This window comes from Protopterus annectens, chromosome 7.part0 (genome assembly GCF_019279795.1).
Source record: "Protopterus annectens isolate FY-2018-M chromosome 7.part0, PAN1.0, whole genome shotgun sequence".
Lineage (NCBI taxonomy): Eukaryota > Metazoa > Chordata > Ceratodontiformes > Protopteridae > Protopterus > Protopterus annectens.
This window is the reverse complement of record NC_056739.1, coordinates 372,852,620-372,871,209: the sequence shown is the minus strand read 5'-3', so window position 1 is coordinate 372,871,209 and position 18,590 is coordinate 372,852,620.

The window sequence follows — 18,590 nt, the reverse complement described above, 5'->3', positions numbered from 1 at the left end:
AAGAATGGTTAAGGAGAAGCAAATTCAAATCCAAACATTAAAGGTTAATATTGGCGGCCCAAGATAGTGGGCTACATACACACTGGTTTACAAAGTCCATTGAATATGTGGGAGAAACAGAAAAATATAGGTTTTGTAAAACAAAATTGGAAGCAGTTGCACACCTTGTTGCTGGTTGTGACATACTAATGGCATAAGAATTGCATACTGAAAGGCATAAACATGTGGCAAGACTGTTCCACTAGTGATTGTGCAAACATTATGGTACTGAAGTGGCTGAAAAATACTGTAAACATGAACCACAAAGCATCACAGAAAATAATGACTTCTACATCATATGGGATCACCCATTACTAACAGTTCAAAAGACAGGTCCATAAAAAGAAGACAAAAGTAGTACTGATCATTGAAATCACTCACCCAGTGATTACAGTGTCTTGAGTAGAGAGAGAGAGACACAAAATTATAAAATATCAGGATTTGCAGGCAGAAATTAGAGCAATGTGGAAGAAAGATATCCAGACATTTCCAATAGTAGTAGGAGGGATGGTGTTATAAAAAAGTATCTACAATTGTATTTAGATATGTTACCAATACATGTAACTCCATATGAATTGCAGAAGGAGTCATTACTGGGCATGTTGCGGTTGTTGCAAAGAGCACTTTTGGCTGACATCAAAGTTTGAAACAATACTAATTTCATGAACTTTGATCATACTTTGACTTAGGAATGGGGTGCATTCCCATCATGGTATTAGAAACCCAAAAGATTTGGAGAAATTACAGAGAGACAATATTATATTCATAAAGTAGCAGAAAGTATTCTAAGAACTAAGTCAACTCGAGGATAGAGAAAGGAGATTCTGCAATTAGGGATGATTGCAATTAGTGGAATTGGGAAAGGGAATAGACAAGATGGGGCTGTAATTTACCGGAGAAATCTGGCAAAGCAACCAAGGTATTAGGAACAAATAGAGAAGAAAAGGTAACAAAACTGGAAGAGGCCAAGAATTGCCTTCCATATGAGGGATTGATATCAGACTATAGACAAAGAAAAAAGGGGTAGGGGAATCCTAAATGAAAGACTTGCACTGGCTGAGTATTTAATTGAATCTAGAACAGAAGCTATTGTTCAAAAATGTATATTTAGTAGGGCATATACAATATTACACAGTAACTACAGGAATCAATCAGAAGAGGTCAAAAAAGATTGCGAAAAGAGATTAGGTATACAATTCACAAAAAGACAAAGGGAAGACATATGTGTGGCTCCTAAATATGTAATAAAGTCTAGAAAATTTAGGATTTTTGCCTAAAAGTGTTTGTGCACATACTTTTATACCCCAAGCATACTCCAAAAAATTTTCCCTCAGGTAGATGGCAAATGCTGGAGGTGTGATGGGGAAGAAAGAGGTAATTAGGAACATACGTTTTTGGTGTGTAATGAGCTGGCAGATTTTAAAAATTCCTACAGAGTACTCTGTCAGAAATACTGGGCAAGCAAATAAGTGCAACTAAGGAAATTATTTTTTGAGGTGAGGTACTTGATCATGTTAGGTTAGGTACAAACCCATATGTCACCCGGTGGATTGCCAACTGGGTCACAGACAAGACTGAGGAAGTTAGAATTGAGGAGTCCACCTCTACAAAGAGATCAGTCACAAGTGCAGTCCCTCAGGTATCAGTCCTTGGACCACTCCTTTTTGGAATTTACTTCTCTGAAGTCAAGTCCTTTGGTCTCTGGCTGACTAAATTTGCAGATGATTGCAAATTAGAAGCTGTCGTTGAATCTCGCACTGACACAAATGTTCTCCATGAGGGACTGACACTGACAAACAACTGGTGTCAGAGCCACTGACTAAAAACTAAATGCCAAGAAATGCATAATAGTATCCTTGTGGAAGTCATCCATCCCTGGTAACTATCATATTGATAATACACCCCTTAGAGTTTACCAGGTAGTCAGGGACTTAGGGACACACATAGACAGTAATCTAGCCTTTTACCATCACATGTCTACAGTAGTAAGGATATCATTTTATGTTGTGCAACTTATAAACAAAGGTATGGCATCTAAGTCCAAGGAAGTCATTTTTATACTGTATTCGGCATTCATCAGACCTATCATTGAGTACAATGCCCCCTTTGTTATGTACCTAACTAGACATATCCAACAACTGGAATGTCCACAGAGGTTCCTCACTAAAAGAATGCAGGGCTTAAGTAAAATGCCCTATTCAGACTGCCTCAATGCCCTATCCCTGTATTCTGTCTCCTACAGGCTTTTGAGGAAAGATCTATGGCTGACATACAAAGCATTGTTAGACCCCACTCTGATGGACCTCCTGCATATCTAGAAAACAAACAGCACCAAAATGACCCATTCTAAAGACTTAAACCTTGCCTGAGATATAAATAGGACTTGCTGGACAGACAAGTATGTATGCCAGAGACTAACCTGTCTATGAAATAGTCTCCCCATCCATGTGAAGCAGAGTTCCTCCCTAACCCAATTCAAGTGCAATTTGGACAACTGGATGGGGAACTGGAAATTCATCCCTAGTTTGACATCTATGTATCTAACTGACACAGGCAACCTGTAAGTGGTTCATCTCCCAGGCCCCTGCTTGTAAATGTTTCATCTCCCAAACCTCTGCTTACACTTATCAAGGGTATTAGAACTTATCAGAGATTTAGGATGCATGTCTAGGTTTAAAAAGGTCCTTTTGGTCATTAGCGTAGTAAACACCTATGAAATTATGAACCTATGAACACTGCACCCCACTCTCACACCCCTTTATCCCTGTTTCATCCTCCCTTATTTCATCTTGTCATCTCCTTGCTGCCTCTCATTCATCCTACTTTCTATTCTCTTTGTATCTCTCTCACACTGGGATACAGAATCTGAATTTCCTAGACACAGTAAAGCCTTGTTAAGTCTTATTCTGGTGGCTGCAAAAAAAAGCAATTACTAAAAAATAGAAATCAAAATCTAAAGTAACTATACTTGAAGTTAAAAGAAAAGGAAGTGGGATCTTGAGAAAAGGGTAGGAGTAAATTACATAGAAAAATGGAAATTGTGGTAACAACACATGCAGAAAAATGTTTTGGAGGAGGAATGAGATTTAAGAGAAAGCAGGAATTGAATAATTTATGTAATGTTGCTTAGATTATATATTGCATATATTGTTATATATCCTATAATGTTTGCAAATGTGAACGTGTTAATAAGTTTTGATTACTTGTATATAAATGCAATTTTCTGTATGTCACAAGTAATAATTCAATAAAGGTTTTTTAAAAAATATTAGGGAGGTGAGGAGTTCCAACCAAAGTGCAATGTGCAAAGAAGTTTCCAAAAATCATTTACCTTTAAGTTTACTGTAGACAATTCTGCCTTAGATGTGTTGACTAAGATTCCCAGGATACTGGTAAGATGTGTGAGATTGCAGGGGTATCTCTTCTGGGATTTTCTCTAACTACAAGAAAATTAAGCATAAATACCCTAGCTTTGATTTCTACATTGTAATGAGCCCATTCTTTAAGGTTTAGGCCTGTACTGACCCAATGACAGAAGAATTCACTGACTAAAAGGAATAGAATAGGGGACCGGGGACAACCCTGACTGGTGCCTCTCTGAAATATGAATGAAGGGGAAATCCTTTGACTTCATCAGGTCTGAAACAGATGCAGCATTACACGGAGTGTAGATAGGAGTGTTAGAGGCAAGCAGTATGTCAAAGGCTTCAAATACCTTCCATGAGTAGTCATTCCAATTATTAGAATCACTTTTTTAAAATGAACAAGCACTACGACTACTGCTCTATGGGAAGACTCACAGTTTGAAGAAACTTAGTCAGTGCTCTTAAATGAGTTATACTAGATGTGACAGAAATGAAGCCTGCTGGGGAGAGGCCAGTAAAAAGAGGGCAGATGGGAGATTAAGTCACTTAGTAGGATCTGGACATATAGTTATATCCTCACATTGAAAAAAAATGGTTATCCACTTGTGCACATCACTAACTAGCTTGGAAATAAAGTGATGGGATTTTTTATTTATTTATTTATTTATTTTGATGAATGTGAAACACCCCCAGTTAATTACATTTGCTAGAATACAGCCACAAGATAAGAAACTAACTTTTTTGAAGGATGCTCAGTCTATGAGCCCTGACCTGGCAATTTATTAATAGATGAAAGTACCACTGTAGTTAATTATTACAGTAACATTTTAGGATTTGTGTTGTTTAACTTTGCATGCTGGGACAATGCTGGGGTTGCAGACCAAGGAGCAATATGGCATGACTGTTATTTCAATGTAGAAGGGAGACCTAGGCTTGGAGGAAGTACTTAATTTAAAATGTTTTTGTACTGAGTTACTGTTTCTTGCACTCAGATCTCTTTGACACACACCCACAGTGGGTTTCTTGGCTCTCTCCTATTAAGCTCTAAACTGGTGATCCACACTGCTCATCAAGATGAATTTATCTGATGGGCGCCAATCATCAATCCTCAATTTTAATTTCTCCTACCAAAACAAATGTAGCCATGTTCCCTCAGGGATTCTGGTAAATAAATGCTACACTCTCTTCCTTATTATAGGTTCATAAGTAGGTACTAGGCTATCTGCCTGAGGACATTTATAAGCCTAGCCAGAGTGTGTCAGCTTTCGCTGCGCCATTGATTAATTAACTGATCCTCTGTCAAGCAGAGCCAATTAAGTGATCCCAGGGGTGTATTTTCTGTTACCCAATCAGTCATCAAGGTTTCAGTCAGGCTGCATAAGACATATGTTTGAGACCAGTAATCCTCTTGGTGAGGTACTTTTGTGGTCTTTCCAGCTGTTGGAAGTGTCTTGTGAGGTACATCCCAAATGGGGCATTGTACTCTATGATGGGTCTAATGAGTGATGAGTAGAGGGGCACTATAACCTCTTTATTTCTAGATGTGAACCCTTTAGTAATTAGATGGACCACATAGAAGGATTTCCTAACTACTTTGGCAATATGATTGTCAAAGGAGAGATTACTATCTACCTGGGTCCTCAGATCTCTTATTGCCTCTTCTGTATTAAGGGGGCTGCCACCTATGTGGTAATTCGTGGGTGTTTTGTTTTTCCCAAACGGGATGACTATGCATTTTTTGGCATTTAGCTTGAGGCCATGACTTTGACACCAGGTGTCCGTCTCAGTAAGGCCCTTTTGGAGGATGTCCATGTCAGCCGGAGAGTCTATGGCTCCCAGTTTGCAGTCATCGGCGAACTTGGTTAGCCATAGTGTTCCTGTGTTTGCCTGTACTTCTGAGAAGTATATGCTGAAAAGTAGGGGTCCCAGGACCGAGCCTTGCGGGACACCACTTGTGATTGGTTTAGAGTCAGACCTGGAGCCCACTATTCTTACCGTGGGAGTTTTGTCTGTAAGCCAGTTGGCAACCCATCTCGTGACGTAGGGGTTTATGTTCAGGCTGGTGAGTTTTTCTGTAATACCTGAATGGGGAATGGTGTCGAAAGCCTTGGCGAGGTCAAGGTAGGCTGTGTGATCCACCTTTCCCTCGTCTATGGCCTTGGTGACTGTCTCGAAGAAGTCAACCAGGTTTAGTAGGCATGATCTGCCCTTAACAAAGCCGAACTGGGTTGGGTCTAGTGTTTGGAGGTTCCCAATGTCTTTGTTAATGAGTTCCATGATGATGTGCTCCATAGCCTTGCAGACCAGGCTAGTCAGGCTGATGGGGTGATAGTTACCAGGGTCAATTGTGGTCCCTCCTTTGTGGAGAGGAATAACCATTGCTGTGTGCCATTCTATGGGCACATAGCCTGTGGAGAGGCTGAGGTTGAAAAGCGTGTTTAGGTGGGGGGTTAGTTCATTCTGTAGTTCGTGCAAGACGCAGCCTGGGACACCATCTGGTCCCATTGATGCTGTGTTTTTGGCTTTTGAAAGGGCTGTTTTCACCTGTGCCTCTGTGATTTTTGGAACACTACACTTATCTGGTATTGCTGGGGGCCCTTTTGGAGTTGAGAGGGGGGTGACGTTTGCACTGAATCTATCTGCAGGATGTTGGCAATATCAGTAGGTTCAGTATATTTTGTGCTATTTTGCATTAGTTCAGTGCATATGTGTGAGTTGCCACTTAGATTCTTAACATAGCTAAAGAAGGCTTTGTGGTTATCTTTCGAATCCTTGGCTATTTTTCTTTTGAAGTTAGCCTTGGATGATTTCATGAGGGACCTCAGCTATTAGGATTTTCTCCTCTCTATCCAAGAATATAAGGTGGCTGACTTTCCATGAATTAGGAAGCTGAGTACAGAGAAGAGAACAAAGGTTATACATAATAGCTTTGTGAACAATTAGCAGGACAGTAAAGGTACACACCTCAAATGTCCCACCAATCATTTAAAGCAAGACAAGAAAAAAAAATTCAAGCCTGCCATTCTTCCGAGACAAGGATGAAAAGATATAATGCTAGGGTCGTATGGATTTCTGCATCACTAGATATCCTCAAGAACTGGATCTTTTATTAAGGAAAATTAAAGCTTCTGACCTTCAATATTCCTTTGTGTCAGTAATAGAGTTTGAAACCACATTAAAACCCTTACCAAAAATTCTAGTATATTCTGATTCTTTTCAGTAAGCTTTGAAACAGAGATGTGACAAAGGAGAGTGAATCTTGGTTTGTTCCATATACATTATCTGTTACAAAGGATGTCAAAGAACAGTTTTTGTACCCATAAGTTCTCTGCTCCTTACTGGGTCATCATAATGTGGGGGTAGAAGAGAATAAAGACCTCATGCTTGGATGAATGTGATAGACTATGAACTTGAAAACCTTGGCAGCCTTGCCACATACCCATTAGATAATGAGTGAGCCTCCAGCATACCTTTTCCTCCTGTATGACAGCAACATCCACTTCACATTTATAGAGATAATCGTGTGAAGTATATAAAAATAATTGGATATCAGATTTCAGAATAAGGCTGTTCTGGTTATAATATATTTAAAACTAATTGGATAACAAATTAGGGGATAGCATCAAACATCAGCTGCTGAATGAGTTTGTTCAGTTCATAGGTTGGTACTAGGCTATCGGCCCTAGGGCCTATGCCAACCTAACCATAACAATTCCCTGGATATTTCTTCCCACAATATTTACTTCTCTGGACCCCTCTCTAGCAGGGTGACTGACATGATCCCCGGGGTGAATTTCCTGTCTCCCATCCAATCATCAAGGTTCCTTTTGAAGAGGGCCAATGAGGTGCTCTTCTTGACATGTATGGGCAGTCTATTCCAGAATACGGGGAGTCTCTAGGTCAGGAACCTATCCCTCCAGCATGTTTTGTTCATTGTGATGACAAGGTTTAGATCTCTGGAGCATGTGGCTCTGAGGGATTGGGATTTCTTTAAGTGGAGCATGTCCAACAGCTCAGGGTTTGACATGGCCTTGTATGTTAAGCAGAGATCACCTCTGAGAAGACGATATGCCACACAGTATAGCTGGAGTTTTTTTAGACGGTCAGCATATGGTATCTGCTTTATTCATGTGATTCTTTTAGTGAGGTATTTCTGTGGCCTTTCCAGCTGTTGCAGATGACTTGTGAGGTACATACCAAACGGGGCATTATATTCTATAATGGGTCTAATGAGTGATGAGTACAGTGGGACAATGACCTCCTTTTTTCTGGATGAAAAGCCCTTAGTGATGAGGTGTGCCACATAGAAGGATTTCCTGACTGTTGTGGCGATGTGGTTATCGAAAGTGAGACCACTGTCCACCTGTGTCCCCAGGTCTCTCATCACACTTTCGATGTTTAGTGTCCTGCCACCTATGTGGTAATTCATGGGTATATGTTTTTTTCCAAAGGGGATAACTATACATTTCTTGGCATTAAGCTTGAGCCCATGGCTCTGGCACCAGGCATCTGTTTCTGTAAGGCCCTTTTGTAGAATATCCACATAATTTGGGGATTCAGTAATGGCTCCCAGTTTGCAGTCATTTGCGAACTTTGTTAGCCAGAGTTCCTTAGTGTTGGCCTGTACTTCAGAGAAGTAGATGCCAAACAAGAGTGGTCCCAGGACTGAACCCTGAGGTACTCCACTTGTCACTTGTCTGGAGCTGGATTTGGAGTCGACTACTTTTACAGTCTGGGTTCTGTCAGTAAGCCAGTTGGCAACCCATCAAGTGATGTAGGGATTTATGCCCAGCTTAGTAAGTTTATCTATGATTCCAGAGTGGGGGATGGTGTTGAAGGCCTTGATGTGGTCCAGATAGGCTGTGTGAACTGTCTTACCCTCGTACACAGCTCTGGAGACGGATTTGAAGAAGTCAATCAGATTCAGGAGACAAGATCGGCCCTTCAAAAACCCAAACTGAGTGGGGTCCAGTGTTTGAAGGTTGCCAATGTCTTTGTTTATAAGTTCCATGATAATGAGTTCCATACCCTTGCAGATCAGGCTTGTCAGACTAATGGCACGGTAGTTCCCGGGATCCAAGGCAGATCCCCCCCTTGTGGAGTGGGATTACTGTAGCTGTGCACCACTCAGTGGGCATGAAGCCTGAGGTGAGGCTATGATTAAACATGACACTTAGGTGAGGTGCCAGTTCATTTTGTAGTTCATGGAGTACACAGCCTGGGATGTCATCTGGTCCCATGGTTGCTGTATTCTTAGCTTTGGAGAGTGCGTTTCTACCTGTGTGGCTGTGATTACTGGAATTTGGCAGTCTTTTGGTACTGAGATGGGCCATTTAGAGGGTGAGAGGGGGGTGAAGTTGGCACTAAATCGATCTGCCAGGATATTGGCAATATCCTGGGGATCAGTATATTTAATGCCATTCTGTTGTGGCTCAGAGCAGATCTGAGCATTGCCATTTAGATTCTTGACATAACTATAGAATGCCTTGTGGTTGTCTTTGGAATCTTTGGCAGTTTTATTTTTGTAACTAGCTTTTGAGGATTTTATGAGGGATCTCAGCTTCTTACTGAGGCTGGTAAGGGAGTTTTTTGCATCCTGGAATTTTCCTCTTTTCTACAACAGTTTCTTCCTTCTGTTGTATAGTTTGTTTATAGCAGGGGACCACCAGATTGGCTTTCTTTTTTTGGAGAAGAGCATCTTGGTTCTATTTGGGATGGCACGATTCCTGCATGAGTGGATGTGCTCGTACAGTGCCTTAGTGTAGGTTTCTGCAGTCGAACTTTCAGATCCCGTCTGCATGGGTGTCATGAAGTTTGTCACTTCCGACTTCAGTAGCATGACGTTGGCTTTGGAGAAGTTTTTTAAGGAGGTTTCCTTACTGGGGGTGGGGTGGGGGTGGGATGTGGATGTCAAGGGTGATTTGCTTATGGTCAGACCTGACCAATGAGGGGGTGACCACTGGTGTGTAGCATCTATCTCCCATATTGATAATGACCAGGTCTAGGATATTGGAGCCCCTGGTGGGACAATGGATTAGTTGATCCAGGGTGTTGGAATTTATGAATTCCAAGAACCATTGGGAAAAGGAGTTGGTACCCGAGTAGTTTTCCCAGTTAATGGCAGGGTAGTTGAAATCACCCAGTATTAGGGTGTTTGGTTGTATCTTAATATTTTCCAGTATGTTTAGAAAGGTGTAGTGAGAATCTTGGGGCATGGTGGGGGATCTGTAGCAAGCTACAATTTGGATTGGAGTCTTACCTACTGTTGAGCTAGGAGAGGATAGTAAGAATAACACTAATAAACTCTGTAATACATGGGCAGTGCCTTGTTCACACACATGTTATGGAAGAACAGAATAACTGAAACAACAGTTTACAAAATGAAGGTAACAGGAATCAAGCCGGCATATTCAGGAAATGAAAAGTCACACACACTTGGGAGGTTTGCCTTCACACCCAGTTTAATAACACAGACAACTCTAAGAATACTGTAGCTATGAACAGCTTCTACACTCATATTGAAGAACTCAGTGCTTTCAGCATGTAAACGTATTTAGGTTTTTTGACTTGATTGGTATTATAAATCATAATTAAATCTGACTCTGAACTGATATTTGGAAGTGCTCAGATATGCTGTATTGTTTTGTAACTGGTAATGACAGGTTTGGCAATTACAAACAGGAAGTCATAACTTCATGCTTTTACCCTCCAGTGTAACTGATGATAAATATATCAGGACTTATTCATTAAAGCAGTTTTCCAAAAAAAATATGCAGACTTCAGTGGGTAAAAGATATTCCCCAGGATTTACTAATCTTCTGTGTAAGACTAGATTAGTCTTACATGGAAGCACCAGTCTAAGAGTATGATGGCAGCACACCATGCATATTAATGAGGGTGCGCTGCCTCAACTCTAAAGCTTACACAGAGCGTGGATGAGTGTAGGGGGTGTGTCTGACTGCTGAGCAGTCCAAAAATCCATGTCTCTGCAATGAAGAAATGCCGCAATGTCAAGTTACATGAGCGAGTCCGCTCACATGTGCACAATGTAACACTACATTCCCCCCATATGTTAAACAACTGACAAAATTAAAAGTAGAAACATTTTTTTTTTTTTTATTTCATCCGATATAGCTGGCCGTATTTGCGCATGTTTGCTTGGGTTTGCCCATTGCTTAGCTACAGTTAGCAGCTTAGACACCAGAAGAGGATAATAAGAAAAAAATATGCAAATTAAGCAAAATAGCAATAGCGTAGTGGTTAGAGCCTTCGCACAACAAAGAAGAACCATTCCTGGTTCGTGTCCCACTACTGCACGTTCCATTTTCTGTTAGAAATCTATATACAAAAATATTTCCTGACATTTTTTATGTATAAGTTTGGTAAAAAGCATTGAAAAGTTAAATGTAGTAGTGAACAAATTATATATATATGAAGGTGAAATGGTTATGCATTCTGAGGCATGAGTACCCTATTTTAAGCAATATAAAGTACTGCTAAGCACATTTTACCAGTATTGAGCATATTTAAATCCAATTGTGCATAGCTGGGCACTGCGTTAACCAGCCCAATGTCTTTGCACGTAGCTGTGCACCGTGCTAACCAGCGCAATCACAACGTATTTGCGTGTAGCTGCACACTGCACTAACCAGCGCAATGTCGGCAATGTCGAGCAATGTTGAGTAACATTGAGCAACGTCGAGCAACATTGAGCAACGTTGAGCAACGTTGAGCAACGTTGGGCAAAGTCGGGCAAAGTTGAACAAAGTCAGTTAAACACGGCCACACCTCCTTTACTGTACCTTAACCAGTCAGGTCTGCCCAGTAGGAAAATAAAAAGCACTGACAGGGCTTGAACTCAGGATACTGTGCACTATAGTCACAGTACTTAACCACTAAGCCATGACAGCATTTCATAAACATGCACTTTCAACAGACACATATCTATCAAAGGAATTTTAAACATTGCCAACATCAGCTAAGCAAGCGTGCCTACAGCTGAATTTTTCCAAAACTGGCCAATCACAATTAAATGCAGGAAATGAGGCATATTTAAGCTCCACAGGTGGGAATACTTGCTATAACTGGTTGTAGTTTCCTTCTGCAGTCAGCATGACCGGTGTTGGAGAAGGCACTTGATTTAGAGCATAATGCTGGGGCATCGAGGAGTCCAAAGTAATGGTTTGGCTCCTTGTCCACAATCATGAGGCAAGACTCCTGCAGGGCCAGTACCAGGGTACCCAGTATAAAACGGAGGCCTGGAACAGTCTTGTCCATGATCTCACCAGTGCCACTAGTATTCCTCGGACTGGTGAGCAGGTCAGGCACCATTATTCCGACCTGAAGCAATGTAGGGAGGATCAACTGGACCAGTGGATCCAGGAATCCCATGTGATGCCTAATGCCCCAGTACTGAGTAAGTAGCCATTGTATTAAGTAGTTAAGAATGGCTATGCTTGTCTATACTATGGATAGGTATGTCTCAATATCACTGCATTTACTTCATAGCTGCAGGTGTCCAGGCTATGAACCAGCAAGCCCATGAAGATAGGCTGCAAAGGCTGCATCATCAGGCAGGTTATTAATTATTCTGCATGTACTGTTATATAAAACAAATGAGAGAGCCTTCAAAAGTGTTTTAACCCAATAAATAAAGGTGTAATAATCATTTAATAAATGTATAATTCCTGGAGTGCGTCTGTGTCATTTTCTTTGATATGTTGTTGTACTGTTGCATTCTATAAATAGTAGTGTTGTATTAAGCAGTGTCAACCCACACTTGAGTAGGCCCATATAACATGGATGAAGGGAGTGCCAGTAGCTTGTATGCATATTTATAGCCCTCAGCTGCTGGTTCATGCCCAGCATGTACAGGTTAATCTGGCACATGAGTAGCTTGGTATTGTGTTCCCCAGAAATGTCAGTGTGCTGCCAGAAATGTAGGGAGCTGTTAACATATAAATGATACTTTCACCTGAACATATATAGATAATTATATGAAAGAAGATCTGTCAGTGTACCATCTTAGCAGTAGTGTGTGTGAGCAACTCTCAAAATATGTTGCAGTAACATTTGCATCTTGGACAGTTTGTATGTAAGATACAGCTCATGTATATAATGATCTAGCAAAATCCAATTGCACAATATAAGGACATTTAGTAGTGTAATAATACATGTAAGGGACATATAACTGCAGTTAATAGCAATGTAGTGAAAACTAGAAGGATATATAGGTTGTTAATTGAGCTATCTTTTTCCACCCTACTGTATGTGCATAAAAAATGCAATTCCACACCTCAATCGGTATGTCTAATCTCAAAAAATTTGTTGGGACATATGTCCTATTGGTTTATAAATACTTGCATTTATTTCTATGCATGTGCCCTGTTAAAATACCACAATATTGGTGGCCTGTTGCCATCAATTCAACCTGCATGCTGTTGTAATGTCCACTATTGTTCTATATATGCATGTGTTATGCTTGCTTTTCAACTGTTGAAAATCTGGTGTGTTGGGTTAATAGGAATACTTCTGCATGCTGTTATAACTAATTGGGAATGCGGTTGATTGTTACTAACCCATATATTTATTAAACTCTCCAAAACATAGTTTGTATGGGAAGGCCAGTACCAGCGGACCCTCCTGTCCCACCTCAGCTGGCCATGGCACCTGGCACCAGCAGATCTGATGCCCAGCCTGGGACCTTCTCCTCCATTGGTCCTGTGCCACCTTCGGGTGGAAGCGCTGCAGAGGATGGGGCTCGGCCCCCCGTGCAAGCGTGGGCGGAGCAGGGCCACCTATCACCCTTCAAATGGTCCAGGCTGTGGTACGTAGAGAGATTGAACGTTCTGTTACAGAACCTCTACGCCAGCTTGAGGCCCGAGTGGTGCAACTCCTGGGTCAGCCTGCCCCTCCTACACAGCCCCCAGCACAGCCACCCTCTGGGCCGTGAAGGTGCAGTGGTGAATGCCCATGGGTGGGGACCTCAGTCCCACTGTTTCCATCAGGGGCTCATGGGCTTGCAATTTCCAAACATCCCTCCCCGTCAAAGGTGTTCACCCACCACATGTGTCATATACTGCCCCTGTATGCATCTTGTTTGTCTTTTCTGTTTACCTCCCCGATCTACCTCCCCAAATATACCTACTTCCCCTACCCCACATTCCACTCTCACCTGAAAAAAAAAAGGGCAATCTGCTCCCCCCCAAAAAAAAAATGACACCCCATACATAGCTGCCCATTTTGCACACATGTCCACTGGACACATGAAATGTTATTTAATTGGCATTACAACATACTTTGTTGTCCTCACCCCTCTCTCAGGGGTTGAAGGTTTCATATCTACCTCCAAATTTATTGCATATGCACAGCTGTTGCTGTTGAAGAAATGGGCAGCTATGGACCTTCCCTACACCTGTCCTGCACATCCCGAGCTATTTTCTATACTGTCTTTCCCTCTTTGTGCCCCTTTTTCACCACTTTCCTATCTCCCCATTTTTCTTTTCTTTCAAAGAAATGAGCGAGGGGGTTAGTGGGAGTAAGCACTATTAAGCAGTAGTTAGCAGGTTTGTGTGAGTTTGCACTTGTTTGCGCTGGGCTAAGCAATGTGCAGCAATGCGCAAACCCGTGCAAACCCGCTTACAACTGTTTAAAATTGCCTTAGTCACTCTGTATGTGAGGGCCCTTGTTCTGCTCAGGAGCAAAATAAAACACCTCTGTAAATCTCGAACCCCGGACATTGCACACACTACACAACATGAAGTACCACTAAGCCACGGTAGATATACATCAAGCTGGTACTTAAATAAATATATCATACATCAGAATGAGTGAATGTAAAGGAAAAATAGGAATACCATACCACACAACTTGTTCTGAGGATGTTGACCAACAGTTGTTGTGGGATTACATTACATGACTATGATAAGAGAAGCAGCCATTCTAGCAGGAAATAATGTTACACCATCACTTTACAACCCCACACAGTATCACAGCAGGACAAACACTGGCATATCTGTTTAGGGCAGAGGTCATACCTCCCAACTGTCCCTAATTTTCAGGGATGTCCCTGATTTTGAAACAAAATTTAGCTCTGTCCCTCTGAATTCCTCTGAAAGCTACTGACATTGGCCAGAAAGGTGGTGAATTACAAGTAATGAGTAATGACAATAATTAAGAGTTAGACACTTCTTTTACTTCACAAAAGGTGTATTAATTCATATGCTCTGATTCTCTCCATGTCTCAACTTAATGGCACTAATATTTTAAAGGTGTCCCTGATTGTCCCTGACTTTTTCTTGACTTTTCCCGTGAGTCTGTTCAAATATGTACCTGAGTGGTTGAGAGGTCTGGCAGAGGCAGAAACACAGAGGCATATCAGCCTTTCTGCTGTTACACACTGTGCAAATAGCTTTGGAAGGAGTTTCAGAAGCATACCCTTATGTAGGAATACAACACTGAAATACAAATGGATGTAGCCATGTACTGGTAGCAACCAACTGTAACAATGCCATTGCTCTATTGCTGTAAAGACCTGTGTGGTGCACAGACAAAAAATAACAGGCTATTCCCTGGCTATCATGTGGATAGGTCCACAGTTGGGAGTTACGCAGCCAGACTACTTGCCTTGATAAACTAACATGTACACAGCAACCCTGTAAGTCCACCAAGATAAAATCCACACAATATTACTTATGCTCTCTGTACTTCTGCAACCCTACCCAAATGTAGAATATACCTGTGTGTGCAGGGTCTACCAATAGGATTATCACCTGTCCCACTTTGTGAGGGACAGTCCCTCTTTGGGCAGTTGTGTCTTGCAAAAAAATCGAAAAAATGGCAAATGTCCTGAGATTTTAGGATAAACATATTTTGTATATTTTATGTAATACGTGCATAAAACAGTTATTCTGTATCTGAAACATCTAAATGTTATAAGAAACAGAATAAACAACTAAATGCTACAAGAATAAGCTTTTATTTAGGCAAAAAAGTGTAGTTCAGTCCTTTGTAGTGGCCGTGGGTATGCTTTGCTCTGCAAAATCTGGCGTTTGTACCAAAAATGTCCCACTTTGGTCATTTTAAAAGGTGGCAACCCTATCTACCAAGGATGTAGGTAAGCATACTCACAGTACTGAAACGTGTCCAGTTTTTCTGAGCAGCTCGTGCTAATGTCAACACTAAAAAAGTACAAACTGTTTAAAACTGAGTAAATGAATATTCACAGTATAGCAGTTCACAAACAATTCTTGTGCCGAAGGAATACATCTCAATAACTAGCTTTGTATGGCAGTTAATTGTAACAGTTGAAAAGAAAGTACATCTTTCCATGTATCTTGGAGTAGCATTTTGAGGGGTGAGTACATTTCTGCACTGACAAGTGGGTACTGGAAGCAGCAACATTAGGTCTAAGTACAAAACGTAAATCTCTGGCTACACCCCTGGCTTCTGATATAAGAACTATACCAACCTTATGTCTTAAACAATGATGTCCACAGCAAACAAGGATGATCTCCATCTTGGAAAGCTGAAAGGGCCACGCCTACACGTGTCAGCAATTTATAGTACTGGGTTGCTATGACAGTGATTACTGCAATTACTACACAGCAGGCTGCATGCAATTAGCAAATGGTGGTCACTAATTGGTGCAGAGGCCATCACATGCTCATGTGCAAATTCCTACAAAAGCAGGCTGCAATCTCTGCCAGCAAACTCAATCACTCTATTGCAGAGACTGACAGAGAGAGAGACAGAGAGAGAGAGAGAGAGACAGGGAAAAGGAAAAAGAAAAAGAAATATTACCAAATCATACACAGGAAAGGTATGTGACACATATGTATTTACTGGCATGTAGTAGATGTTATTGAAGAATAGTCTACATAATGTGAACCATTCATATGTGGCAGCAGTACTTCTTTATGCACAGATGTTCTGCTTAACTACTGTATGGACAATACTGTGTGCACCTGTGGGCAGTGGGGCACACCCATGAAATGTGTAGCTCACCATTAAATGTCAAAGATCTGATCCATGCTATCTGTGTTCTGTACAGTAGTGTGGCCAATGGCTGTTGGGGGGATTAGCGCTGACATTATATAAACATGGGTGTGACAGAACAATACATGCATGATAGTCCTATTAAAGTGTAGCTTAGCATTGGCAACTGCTGTAGCAGTCTAGTATGCTTATCTAGCATCTGTTGCCATATATACCCCCCTAATGTTAGTGTATATTCATATGTGACACATGTTTGTGTTGCAGCAAGGCCCAACAGTTCAGCTGTGAAGTCCAGGGACTTACAGTGTGGACCTTGTGTGTGTATGCCACATACAAACAGAGAAATATATATGTGTCATATATATTCACATCTGTATATGTGCATAGAGCAGGGGACATATTGCAACTGTTTGTGAAGGGGAGAGATATATATGTTGTTGAAGGTTAGTATGCGCATATTTGTATGTAGGTTTTAGTGTGTGACAAACAAGACAGCATACAGTGCTGGTATATGACATGTGGTGGTTAAACACTGTGGGTGATTTGTTCAGTTTGCAATGTTGAAGCCAGTAAGGCCTGTTAAAGCTACCTGGGCTGTGAACACCTTCAATGCAATTATCCCAAGACTGTGCGATTTTATTACATTACTGTACACCTTACATCCTTTGTATAATTGATATTCTCACTATGAAAGGTGAAATGTATATGTGCCTACATATATATGTATATGTAGACCAATGGATGTGTATATGTATATATGCACACACACACACATATATATATATATATATATATATATATATATAGTTATATATACTCATACACACCTACATCTACTTGTTGCAATAGATTCTCTGTACAGTTGACTGATTGTGATGGTCAATATGTTTGTGAATACATCAAAGATATGTATCTGTGGGATAGCTTAGTGTGAAACTGTTTATGTCATGGTATTATGGGTCCTTGCTTTGATCCTAGCAAAAGCTGTGTATTCTGTTGCTAGGCAAAACAAGTGCAATTGCATACAGTGTCATTAAGTCCCTTGGTTTTAACTAGGGTGTGTCATTGGAGGCTAAAGCACTACATCTATGATTATTGATTGGTACCAATGTTGAATGCAAATCATGTGTGTACTGTAGTACTACTTGAAGTTCTGGGCCTGTACAGCAAAGTATGGTGTATGTCCACATTGCTTGCATCCACTGTTTTGTGTGGTCCCTGTATTCATCACAGATTACATTTCTCAAGATTAAGGTTGTGTAAGTACTGACACACAGTACTGTATAGTACACACTGAAAGCTTATCTGGGTAGTCATACCTTTGTGTCCTGTAATTATGTCTGATGTGTGTGTGGGTATGTCTGTAACATGTCCTTTGACATATGTGTGGTAAAACATATAACTGCGTATCTAGCAACATTCATAGTGTGCTACAGCAGTATGCGACCTATATTCCCAATTGTGCACATATTTTGGCCACGGGTTTACCATTAACAAGTTGTGTGGTATAATAGTAATACATTTACTGGACCTTACACTGATTGCGATGGATGATATATTTCTTTACACATCAGCTTGATGTATATCTGCTGTGGCTAGGTGGTGCATCGTGTTGCATACAGTGTGCCAGGTACTCTTGTATAGTTTTATATAGTGATTTTATTTTGTTGCTGTGCAGAACACGGTTCATTAGATAGAGAGTGAGCAAGGCACTTTCAAGCAGTTGTGGGGTGAGCAGTGATAAGTGGCAGTTACAGTGTTTCACTCTCGGTTAGCTTATAGGTTGCTATATATGGCAGTTCAGTGATACATATACTGTATAATGTTAAATGTGCCATATGACTTGCTCAGGCATATTTTTGTATTTATGTCTTCCAGGGATCATGGCCCATTGCAGGAACCCCAGTTGCAGTTGTGCTGAAGATGATATCATTACTAGCAGTATGATTCAGCACTACCGTCTCATGTTCTCATGAACCAGCTAGGACCAGCAGGAGTGTACTGCAATGTGGCAAGATGTTGACCGCAGGGTCAATGAGGTAGGCCTGCATAACCGGACATATGAGCAGGTATGCCACCACTGCAGTGATCTTCTCAGACATGTCCGTCAGCATGCTGCTGATCTGCGTAGACAACAGCTTGCAACTGGAGGTGGTGTTAATATCCATCTCCCCCTCACCAGAGTGGAGG